Here is a 10,450-nt window from a genome sequence, read left to right on the forward strand (position 1 = left end):
AGTAGAGACGGGGTTTCACCATGTTGACCAGGATGGTCTCGATCTCTTGACCTCGTGATCCACCCGCCTCGGCCTCCCAAAGTGCTGGGATTACAGGCTTGAGCCACCACGCCCGGCCTCTTGTTTCTCTTTAAATCTTAATGAGTTTCACTCTGCTATTGTGTGAGATAAATCCTTTTGTGACAAAACTCTAAATAGATATGATCCTAATAGAAATTATTACAGTCTTTTAATTACAATGTCTATTTGGAATGACACTTTTCCAGAATAGCTCCAACTGAAGACTGAAAAGCAACTAAGACCAAAATGAACTACAATAAATCCGTTTCCTTTCATAAAATTGTCTTAGGGTTTACCGAGGGGTTTTACACATATTTGCTCATCTGAGCAATCAAAGGAAAAATTACATCATGCTGATTTGTTTTCAAATGGCTGGGACTTACCCTTCCTTGGTGGAATTCATAAACTGGTAGAATTCATGAACCACTGATATGACTCATCGTCGAAGTCTGAGGTCTCACGCACCCAGAACGCGCCTACCATTGTCTCAGACTTTACTCCTGATATTCAGGCTTAGAGGTAGCTCACTTCTTTCAGAGGTGCCTGAGACAAACCCATGAAAACAGACTTGAGAGGTGGTATGGACCAGTGCAAAGAACCTCGGCGTCAGGAAATAGCCCGAATTTCAAAATGAAAACCTCTTATATTTATCTTGTTGGGTTTTGATTTTTCTCCCCCAGCTTTATAGAGGAAAAATTGACCAAAAAAATTATATATATTCACGGCCAGGTGTGGTAGCTCATGCTTGTAATCCCAACACTTTGGGAGGCCAACGTGGGCGGATCACGTGAGATCAGGAGTTCGAGACCAGCCTGTCCAACATGGCAAAACCCCATCTCTACTAAAAATCCAAAAACTTAGCTGGCATGGTGGTGGGCGCCTGTAATCCCACCTACTCGAGAGGCTGAAGCAGGAGAATCGCTTGCACTCAAGAGGAAGAGGCTGCAGTGAGCCAAGATCGTGCCATTACACTCCAGCCTGGCTGACAAGAACAAAACTCTATCTCCAAAGAAACAAAAAACAAAAATTCGCCTGGCATGGTGGTGCATGCCTTTAATCCCAGCTACTCAGGAGGCTGAGGCACAAGAATCACTTGAACCCAGGAGAGAGAGGTTGCAGTGAGCCAAGATCACACCACTGCACTTCAGCCCAGGTAACAGAGATTCCATCTAAAATATATATACACACATACATATATATATATTTAAGGTTTACAACATAATGATTTGATGTATGTATATATTGTGGAATGATTACCATAATCATCTTAATGCATGCATTCATCACCTCACCAAGTTACCATTTTGTGTGTATGTGAATGTGTGTGTATGTGTGTGACAACACACACGATCTACTCAGCAAATTTCAAGTAATCAACACAGTATCGTTGCAATGAAGTATAGAACTTATTCATCTTACAACTGAAAGCTTGTACTCTGTGGCTGTCATCTCCCTATTTCTCTCACCATCCCCTTTGGCCCCTGGCAACTAACATTCTACTCTCTGCTTCTGTGAATTGATTTTTTTTTTTTTTCTTTTTCAGATTTATTTATTTTTTATTGTACTTTAGGTTCTGGGGTACATGTGCAGATCATGCAGGATTGTTGCATAGGTACACACATGGCAAGGTGGTTTGCTGCCTTTCTCCCCCCTCCCGCCCCCACCAGTCACCTGTATCTGGTATGTCTCCCGACATTATCCCTCCCCACCCCCACCCCCGTTGTCCCTCCCCTAGGCCGAACTCACTGCAGTGATGCTTCCCTCCCTGTGTCCACCACGTGTTCTAGCTGTTCAACACCCGCCTTAATTTATCTTATTCTGTGTATGTATGTGATATTTGTAAGGTTGAGAATAAAGACTAAATAAAGTTAGAGAGAGAACACTTTACATTAATCATACAGCTCCTATGTAACCTTCTTGTTTGTCAAACACACCCTGAATGGTTTTGTAAAGTATTATATTGCTGTATCCATCACTTATTAGACTCCAATGATCACTTTCTACTTATCCATTTAAATATTTCCTAACATCATCCAAAGTTTTGTTCTTGATGCATAAGTGCTTAGACATAAAACTATTAAAATATTATTGATAAAAAGATGAGGCTTGATTTTACTAAGAGCGTTTGTGCCACTAAGCTTAAGTCCCTTGAACCTTTAAAATCATACTTCAGTTTTTTTTTTTTTTTTTTTTTTGAGACGGAGCCTCGCTCCTGCTACCCAGGCTAGAGTGCAATGGCACGATCTCAGCCCACCGCAACCTCCGCCTCCTGGGTTCAGGCAATTCTGCCTCAGCCTCCTGAGCAGCTGGGACCACAGGCACGCGCCACTCATGCCCAGCCAATTTTCTGTATTTCCGGCAGAGACGGGGGGAATTGATTTTTTTAGATTCCACGTAGAAGTGAGATCACACAGCATGTGTCTTTCTGTGTCTGTCTTATTTCACCCAGCATAATGTCCTCCAGGGTGAAACTTGTTTATTTGAATCTCAGCTCTGCCCTACCTTTACTAGCTATTTAGCCAAGGGCAGTTTTCATATCTTGTAAAATCGAAACAATTCTTACTTTACAGGGTGGCAGTGAAAGTTAAATATGACAATGTATGAGATTTGTGCCCCTGTAATTACAATCTACCCCGTTTACATTATCCTAGTTATCTAGGAGCCTATAGGTATAAAAAGCAAAAACAAGAGACATATTTGTTGAATAACAATGTAGAACTGAAACTTGTGACTTAAAAACAAATCCTCAGCTGAAAATAGCATCTAGGAGAGATTTCCCGGCACTGGAAAGTGACATTACAAACAATTCTCTCAAGATATGACACTGACAGAAATCTCCCAAAAGAAAATCTCAAAAAAAGGAGTGTCTTTTATGCTTAGCCATCACTCTTTAGCCTCAACGGGTCAGAATTTTGTGCTTTAGTCCCAAAGCTATTTTCAGATAGTCTGTACTCCCACATTAACTGAAGCAGTATTCTCAATAGCCAAGATATGGAATCATTGATTCCGATAAGAGATGAATAGATAAAGAAAATGTGGTACATATACACCTCGGAATACTATTCAGCTGTAAAAAAGAATGAAATCCTGTCATTTGCGGCAACATGGATGAAACTGAAGGACATTATGTTAAGTGAAATAAACCAGGAACAGAAAGTTAAACACAGCATGTTCTTACTCTTGTGGTAAAGCTAAAAATAGTTAATCTCGGCTGGGCGCAGTGGCTCACGCCTATAATCCCAACACTTTGGGAGGCCGAGGCGCATGGATCACGAGGTCAAGAGATCGAGACCATCCTGGCCAACATGGTGAAACCCCATCTCTACTAAAAATACAAAAATTAGTTGGGCATGGTGGCGCGCGCCTGTAGTCCCAGCTACTCGGGAGGCTGAGGCAGAAGAATTGCTTGAACCCAGGAGGCAGAGGTTGTGGTGAGCCGAGATTGTGCCATTGCATTCCAGTCTGGGTAACAACAGCGAAACTCCATCTCAAAAAAATAAAAATAAAAATAGTTAATCTCATAGAAGTGAAAAGTAAAACATAGGATACCAGAGGCTGTGAAGGATCTGGGAAGAGAGAGAGAGAGGGACAGATTTGTTAAAGGTTACAAAATTACAGCTAGACAGAAGGAATGAATCCTGGTATTCTATACCACTGTAGCGTTACCATAGCTAACAATAATGTATAGTTTCAAATAGCCAAAAGGAGGATATTGAAATGTTCCCAACAGAAGAAATAATAAATGTTTGAGATAATGGACATTGCTAATTAACCTTGATCTGATCACGATACATTATATTTTCCAAAACGTTACTATGTTTGTGTTTGATCACAATTATATTAACCACATAAATATGTATAATTATTGCTTATCAATAAATACATTAATACTTAACATATATACAGGTTAGGACATTGCAGTAAAAAAAAAAAAAAAAGGCTGTAATCAGCTAAATTATAGGAAGAACATACTTAATTGTATTGACTTGTCCTAAGGTAAAGTTATGCTTTTTGGGGGCAGGGAGTTTTTCCTTCCTCTTTTACATGGATGGATATCAAGGAACTAAGAATAGATGACTTCCCCTTTTTTTACTAGTTCGTGCCCAATTAAGAAACCATTCCATTACACAAGCATTCCTTGGCCTCCCAGATGTCAATTTTCTGCTTGTAGTTTTCAGTGATGTTGGTTAGAAATATATCGATTTGTTAAAATGATTTCTGGGCTTCTGAGAAAGGAGAAATGATTCCCTTTTATAACTATTTTCATTTGCCCTGTGCATGCCTCTCTCTCTCTCTCTCTCTCTCTCTCTCTCTCTCTCTGTGTGTGTGTGTCTGTGTGTGTACTCACGTGCACATGCATAAGGGTGTGCATGTGTGTGTGACAGTAGAATGATCTTGGACATTATGACCAAATTATCATGCAAAGCCATAGCTCTGTCCCTAAATCTAATCAGACACCTTTTATCACTGAAGGTTATGTGTTCCTGAGATTGGATGTTTATGAAAAGTGTATTCAAGGCTGATCACGGTGGCTCATGCCTGTGATCTCAGCACTTGGGAGGCCAAGGCGGTGGGTCACTTGAGGTCAAGAGTCCAAGACCAGCCTGGTCGACATGGTGACACTCTGTCTCTACTAATAATATAAAAATTAGCTGGGCATGGTGGTGTGTGCTTGTAATCCCAGCTACTTGGGAGGCTGAGGCAGGAGAATCACTTGAACCTGGGAGGCGTAGGTTGCAGTGAGCCAAGATCACGCCACTGCAGTCCAGCCTAGGTGACAGAGCCAGACATTGTCTCAAAAATAATAATAAAAAAGCACATTCAGATGAGATGAAAAACCCATTTACATAACTTAAGATCGAAATAAATGCAAAATCAACAGACCATTCAGGTAAGAATTGCAGCACCTCACAGGTAGAAGGGCACGAAATGAGAGGTTGCAATAGGCTACAGACCCACAAATTATAAAGTCCCTGTTACAGACTATAAATAAGGTTCAGGACGCTCTGTCACCATGCCTGATGAGAGCATACCCATCCTGAAAATTACATGGAAAGATAAACCCCAGATTTAGATAGTTTGTAAAGGTAGTTTCCTTTGTATTATATTTTTCTGCCAGGAGAAGAATGTGTATTAGGTATACAAAGGTTTAAGAGAATAAAATCTTCAGGATTAACATTCTGTGAGGAGAGTGTACCATATCTGGTATTCTATGTGTGTTTAAGAAAGTAGAATGTATAAGAAATTTGGACCTATATGTTATTCTCTGGAGTGTTTATGAAAGTTGGGCCTAATTTGACATTAGAATTACTAAGGCAACTCCTCCTCACTCCACTTTGTCTCAGCAGACTCCAAAGCCCCTTTTCCAAGTATAAAAGTGATTTACACAGTGAGTCAGATCAGAACAGTTCAAGATCTAGTCAAAGGGACACCATGTACGTCCACACTGCAGGACCACACAAAATGGTGATTGTCTGGGCCAGGTGGCTCACACCTATAATTGCAACACTTAGAGAGGCAAAGACGAGAGGATCGCTTGAGCTCAGAAGTTTGAGACCACTCTGGGCAGAGCAAGACCCCATCTCCACAAAAAATTTTTTAGGCCAGGTACAGTGGCTCACACAGGTGGTCCCAGCTCCTCGGGAGGCTGAGGCAGGGGAATTGCTTAAACTGAGGAGGCAGAGGTTGCAGAGGTCGTGCCACTGCACTCCAGCCTGGTGACAGAGCAAGATTTCGTCTCAAAAAAAAATTTTTTTTAAGTAGCTGAGTATAGTGCCACATGCCTGTAGTCTGTCCTAGCTACTTGGGAGGCCGAGACGGGAGGATGGCTTGATCCTGGGAGGTCAAGGCTGCAGTTAGTTGTGATGATGCCACTGTACTCCAGCCTCGGTCACTGAGCTAGACCCCGTCTTAACAAAAACAACAAAACAAAACAAAATGGTGGTCACCTGAAAGGGATCCCACTTCCACTGATGCCCAAAGTGAACACGGGCCAGCTCTGGGCACCCCTCCCAGCCCTCGAATGCCCAATCAATCAGCGCTGCCCATTCACAGAAGTAACTAATATTAAGTATCTTGTTCATTTATTTACTTGCTTTACAGGAGCTCTTAGAACATTTCACATTTATCAAAACTTTCTACCTCTGTGGATTTTGTTAGGACTGAGAGCAAATCATGCTTTCCACTCACTTTCTTAAATAAAAGTGATAAAAATAAGACAAAATCTAACTCTTGCTTTCATAAATAAGCTCAAACAATAAGAAAAGGATGAGAAAATAAAAGTTTTACACTATCCCAACAGGTATCAGGGGTTTTGTTTTGTTTTTGAGACAGGGTCTTGCCCTGTCTCCCAGGCTGGAGTGCAGTGGCACGATCTGGGTTTACTGCAACCTCCACCTCCCGGGCTAAAGCAATCCGCCTACCTCAGGCTCCTCAGTAGCTGAGACTTCAGGTGCACTCTACCATGTTGGGCTAATTTTTGTATTTTTTTATAGACACCGGGTCTCACCGTGAGGTCTGGAACTCCTGAGCTCAAGCAATCTGCCGCCTTTGCCTCCCAAAGTGCTGGGATTACAGGTGTCAGCCACCATGCCTGCCAAGTTCTTTTTTTTAAACTGCTCATGCATTTTCTGGCTTCCAATTGCTCTGTAAATGCTCCGATCTTAGTGTGTTATGAACACAACAATGCCATATCAATTCTCTTAGATTGCACGGCACTAGTTGACAAGTTAACGGTGAGGTACTGGGCCCAGTGGCTCATACCTATAATCCCAGCACTTTGGGAGGCTAAGATGGGAGGATCACTTGGAGCCAGGAGTTTGAGACCAGCCTGGACAACACAGTGAGATCCCATTTCTACAATAAATTTTAAAAAATTGGTTGGGCCTGGTGGTGCATGCTTGTAGCCCCAGCTACTTGGGAAGATGAGGCAGGAGAACCCCTTGAGGCCAGGAGTTCAAGGTTGCAATGAGCTGTTATCCACCACTGCACACCAGCCTAGCTGACAGAGGGAGATCCTGTCTCAACAAAATTAAAAGGTAAATAAAAAATAAAATAAGAGTTAACAGTGAGGGAGGCTAGAGAGGCTTCTGGAACTTTAAGGTGAATATGAATCCCCTGGAAATCTTGTTAACATGCAGATTCTGACTCAGTCGGCCTGCGTTGGGGCCTGGGATTCTGCATTTCTATTAAGCTCTGAGAAGATGCAGATGTTCTTAGTCCCCTTCTCATATTGAGTAGCAAGGCTGGTCTCAGTGAGTTAGACCAAGCCAGAACTAGAGTTTAATTTTGCTCTGGAGGCAAAAATGTATAAGGCAAGATCTCACAAGAAAAGTAAGTGGGATTTTCCTTTCCTAAAAAACATTCCGGGGTGGGGGGTATGCAAGTTTTCCCCAAGTCACACAACACTGATGAATCTCTTCTATATTTGAACTACCCTCTTTTTCTTGGATCTCTGTCATTCAGTGTATTTATGGTGATTCCACCCCAGAATTCCTGAATTCCTTGAAATTTGGGTAAAAGAAAGGGGCTCTGGTGGGCGCGGTGGCTCATCCCTGTAATCCCAGCACTTTAGGAGTCTGAGGCAGGCAGATCACCTGAGCTCAGGGGTTCGATATCAGCTTGGACAACATGGTGAAACCCCTTCTCTACTAATAATACAAAAGTTAGCCAAACGAGCTCCTGTAATCCCAGCTACTTGGGAGGCTGAGGCAGAAGAATCACGAACCTGGGGGGCGGAAGTTGCAGTGAGCCAAGATCACGCCATTGCACTCCAGCCCGGAGGACAGAGCAAGACTCCATCTCAAAAAGAAAAAAAAGAGGGGAGGGTTCTCTTCCCAAGGTGGGATCCAGCAAAGTTTGGCCTGGCAGTTGTTTGTTTAAATAAACTCTTCTGATAATACACCTTTAGGGCAGGGAATTTTGAGGCTAAGATGAAAGAAAGCCCTGGCTGAGGACATAATGAACAAAGCCATTCAATTGTCACTTCAGTGCTGGTGAGTGTGGACGCAAGTGCACAGTAAGGCGTGACAGCAACATCCCTCAGGGTGAGTTATGACCCAGGCATCAAAGAAGGCCACCTCAACGCCCAGCTGCCAGGAGGAAAATAAGTCAAAGGAAAAAACAAGGGTGGAGTCCCTGTGAAGAGGCAAAACGTGCTCTCACTTTCATCAGGAGCTAGGATCAGGTGGGTGGATTACCCAGCCCTTGGCTCAAGTTCTGGAGGATTCAGATTAGAGATGTTGGATCAAAACAATGAAAGATAAGACCGTAGAGAGCCATGTTGGAAACACAGGCTAAATTCTGCTTGCTGTTGCTCTACCCAGTGTTGTGGTTACTACTGAGTGCTTCCTCTGTTTGTTTGTTCTTCTGAGTCAACCTTTGTCCTCTCTGCCTAGACACTCATTTTCCTGGTAGGACACTTTGGGTTCCAGAAAGACGACAAGATGAGCGACTGAGGCTCAGGGAGAGATAATGCCTGCCCCGTATGCAAAACCACAATGCCTGGCCACCAGCTAGAGCCCCACACTTGGAAACAGAAAGAAATCCTGAGGTTTCCAGAAACCAAACCCACTGGGACCATACAACTTCAGACAAAGCCGCTGCCTTTCTTGGGCACAGTTTACAACTCTCTAACCTGGATCACGGCGGAAGCCCCGAGGCCATGTGTACTGTAGCAGTTGGGGAGGGCGTGAGGTGGAAAAGAAAAGTTAAAAAAAAAAAAAAAAAGTTTCTATGCTTTTGAAGCCTGAGTTGAAATAAGGAGAGAGGAAGAAGCTGAGAAAAGCAGGAACTAATAGGGCAGCTGACTCACCGGGCAGAATCTCAGGTTCAGTTGCTCTCGGCATAAAATTATCTCTCTCCAGTCAGTTCCACTGTTTTCACCCATCCAGCTGATAGCCTAAAAATAGAGATTAATGTGAAACATTATCTTTTAAAAATCTTCCTCTGGGAAAGGTAATAAGGTATCAGCCATTCACACGTTGTTGTGAATTAGTTTCATTTAGTCAGTGGGGATTAGAATGGAGGAAATTTAGAAAGTAATCAGACTTTATTTGACACATGAGGAAATGATGGTCCAGAGATGGGAGCTTCAGGCTTGAGATCACACAGAAGGTAAACAGCAAACGGCTGCAACTACTGCCGATTCACATTCACCTGGCACTAATTATGACTGATATCTATTTATTTTATTTGAGACCGAGTCTTGCTCTGTCACCTAGGCTGGAGTACAGTGGCTCGATCTCGGCTCACTGCACCTCTGCCTCCCAGATTCAAAAGATTTTCTTGCCTCAGCCTCCTGAGTAGCTGGGATTACAGGCACGAGCCACTGCGCCTGGCCATGACTGACATTTAAAATAGTCATCTGTTGAGCATCCCTAGCATGCCAAGAGCAGGAGGAAGAGCTGGGGACACAATAGATGTGGCTGTCACCTCACGGAGCTTATAGTCCAGCTGGGAGACTGATAAGTGAATACAGGATCAAGGACCACTCCCAGTAAATGAGGCAACTGTGACTTCTGCTACGTTGTGAAGAAAGAAAACAAGACATAGAGATCAAGAAGGAGAACTATTTCAGATTAGGTGGCAGAAGAGGCCTCAGGGCATTTCAGCTGGGATCTGGAGGATGAGAAAGTGCCAACCTCGACAGGAGAGTGTGAATAAGTGTAAAAGTTTGAGGAAAGAAAGCTACATGTGGTCCAGTAGCTGACAAAAGGTCAAGGTGCTTTACATTGGACTTTCCAGATCTGCGTTCAAATCCTGACCCCATAGCCTCTCAGCTCTGTGGCCTCTGTACCTCCTGAGTTCTGGGATTTTTGAGGTCATAAGAGACAGTGGTTAGATACATTGTCTTCATCTAATGGTGTTTGAGATTAGAATTTATCTATTGACATTTCACTTGACTTCTGTTTTGGATGCTTATTGCTAAGTTTTCTATGCTATACAGTGACATTTTTCAGTTCTGAGGAACGGAAAAATGTCTTTTACTCTCACATTGACTTTTCGAACTCTAATACTTCGACACTGCTAACTCTGTGACTTCATTTTAAGATCTTGACACTGTTCCAATTAGATATCATATTTTTATTTCATTGAACTGTTACTTGATAGTACTAAAAAAGATACTAATCCACTTGACTCTGATTTTAATATCATCCGTTACTCTGTATTTTAATTTCTGCTGCCACTAACAAATGGCAGCCTCTGTAAATTTCTGAAACTGCTCCTTAGAGATGGAATGAAATGGATACCTTTGGAGATCATGGAAAAGCTCAAAGCAAAATTTATTTTATTGTTCTGTTGTTTTCTTGTGAGTCCCATTAGGATGGCTCCTGCTCCATTCAATCTTTCTTGTTTATTTCTTTTTTTTTTTTTTTTTTTTTTTTTTTTT

The 10,450-nt window shown here is 42.5% G+C and overlaps 1 long non-coding RNA gene across 1 annotated transcript in view; it reads right to left on the reverse strand.

The window, feature by feature from the left end:
• Positions 1-455: 455 nt before the first annotated feature.
• The window catches only part of LOC119471295, a 12,856-nt gene continuing 2,861 nt past the window's right edge, over positions 456-10,450 (reverse strand). The window contains exons 2-3 of the long non-coding RNA XR_005200328.1: positions 8,873-8,959; positions 456-603 (exon numbers count right to left, since the gene is read on the reverse strand). This is a non-coding gene — a long non-coding RNA (uncharacterized LOC119471295). The remainder of the gene's footprint in view (positions 604-8,872; positions 8,960-10,450) is intronic.

The sequence above is a fragment of the Cebus imitator genome, unplaced genomic scaffold, assembly GCF_001604975.1.
Source record: "Cebus imitator isolate Cc_AM_T3 unplaced genomic scaffold, Cebus_imitator-1.0 Scaffold55, whole genome shotgun sequence".
NCBI classification, from domain to species: domain Eukaryota; kingdom Metazoa; phylum Chordata; class Mammalia; order Primates; family Cebidae; genus Cebus; species Cebus imitator.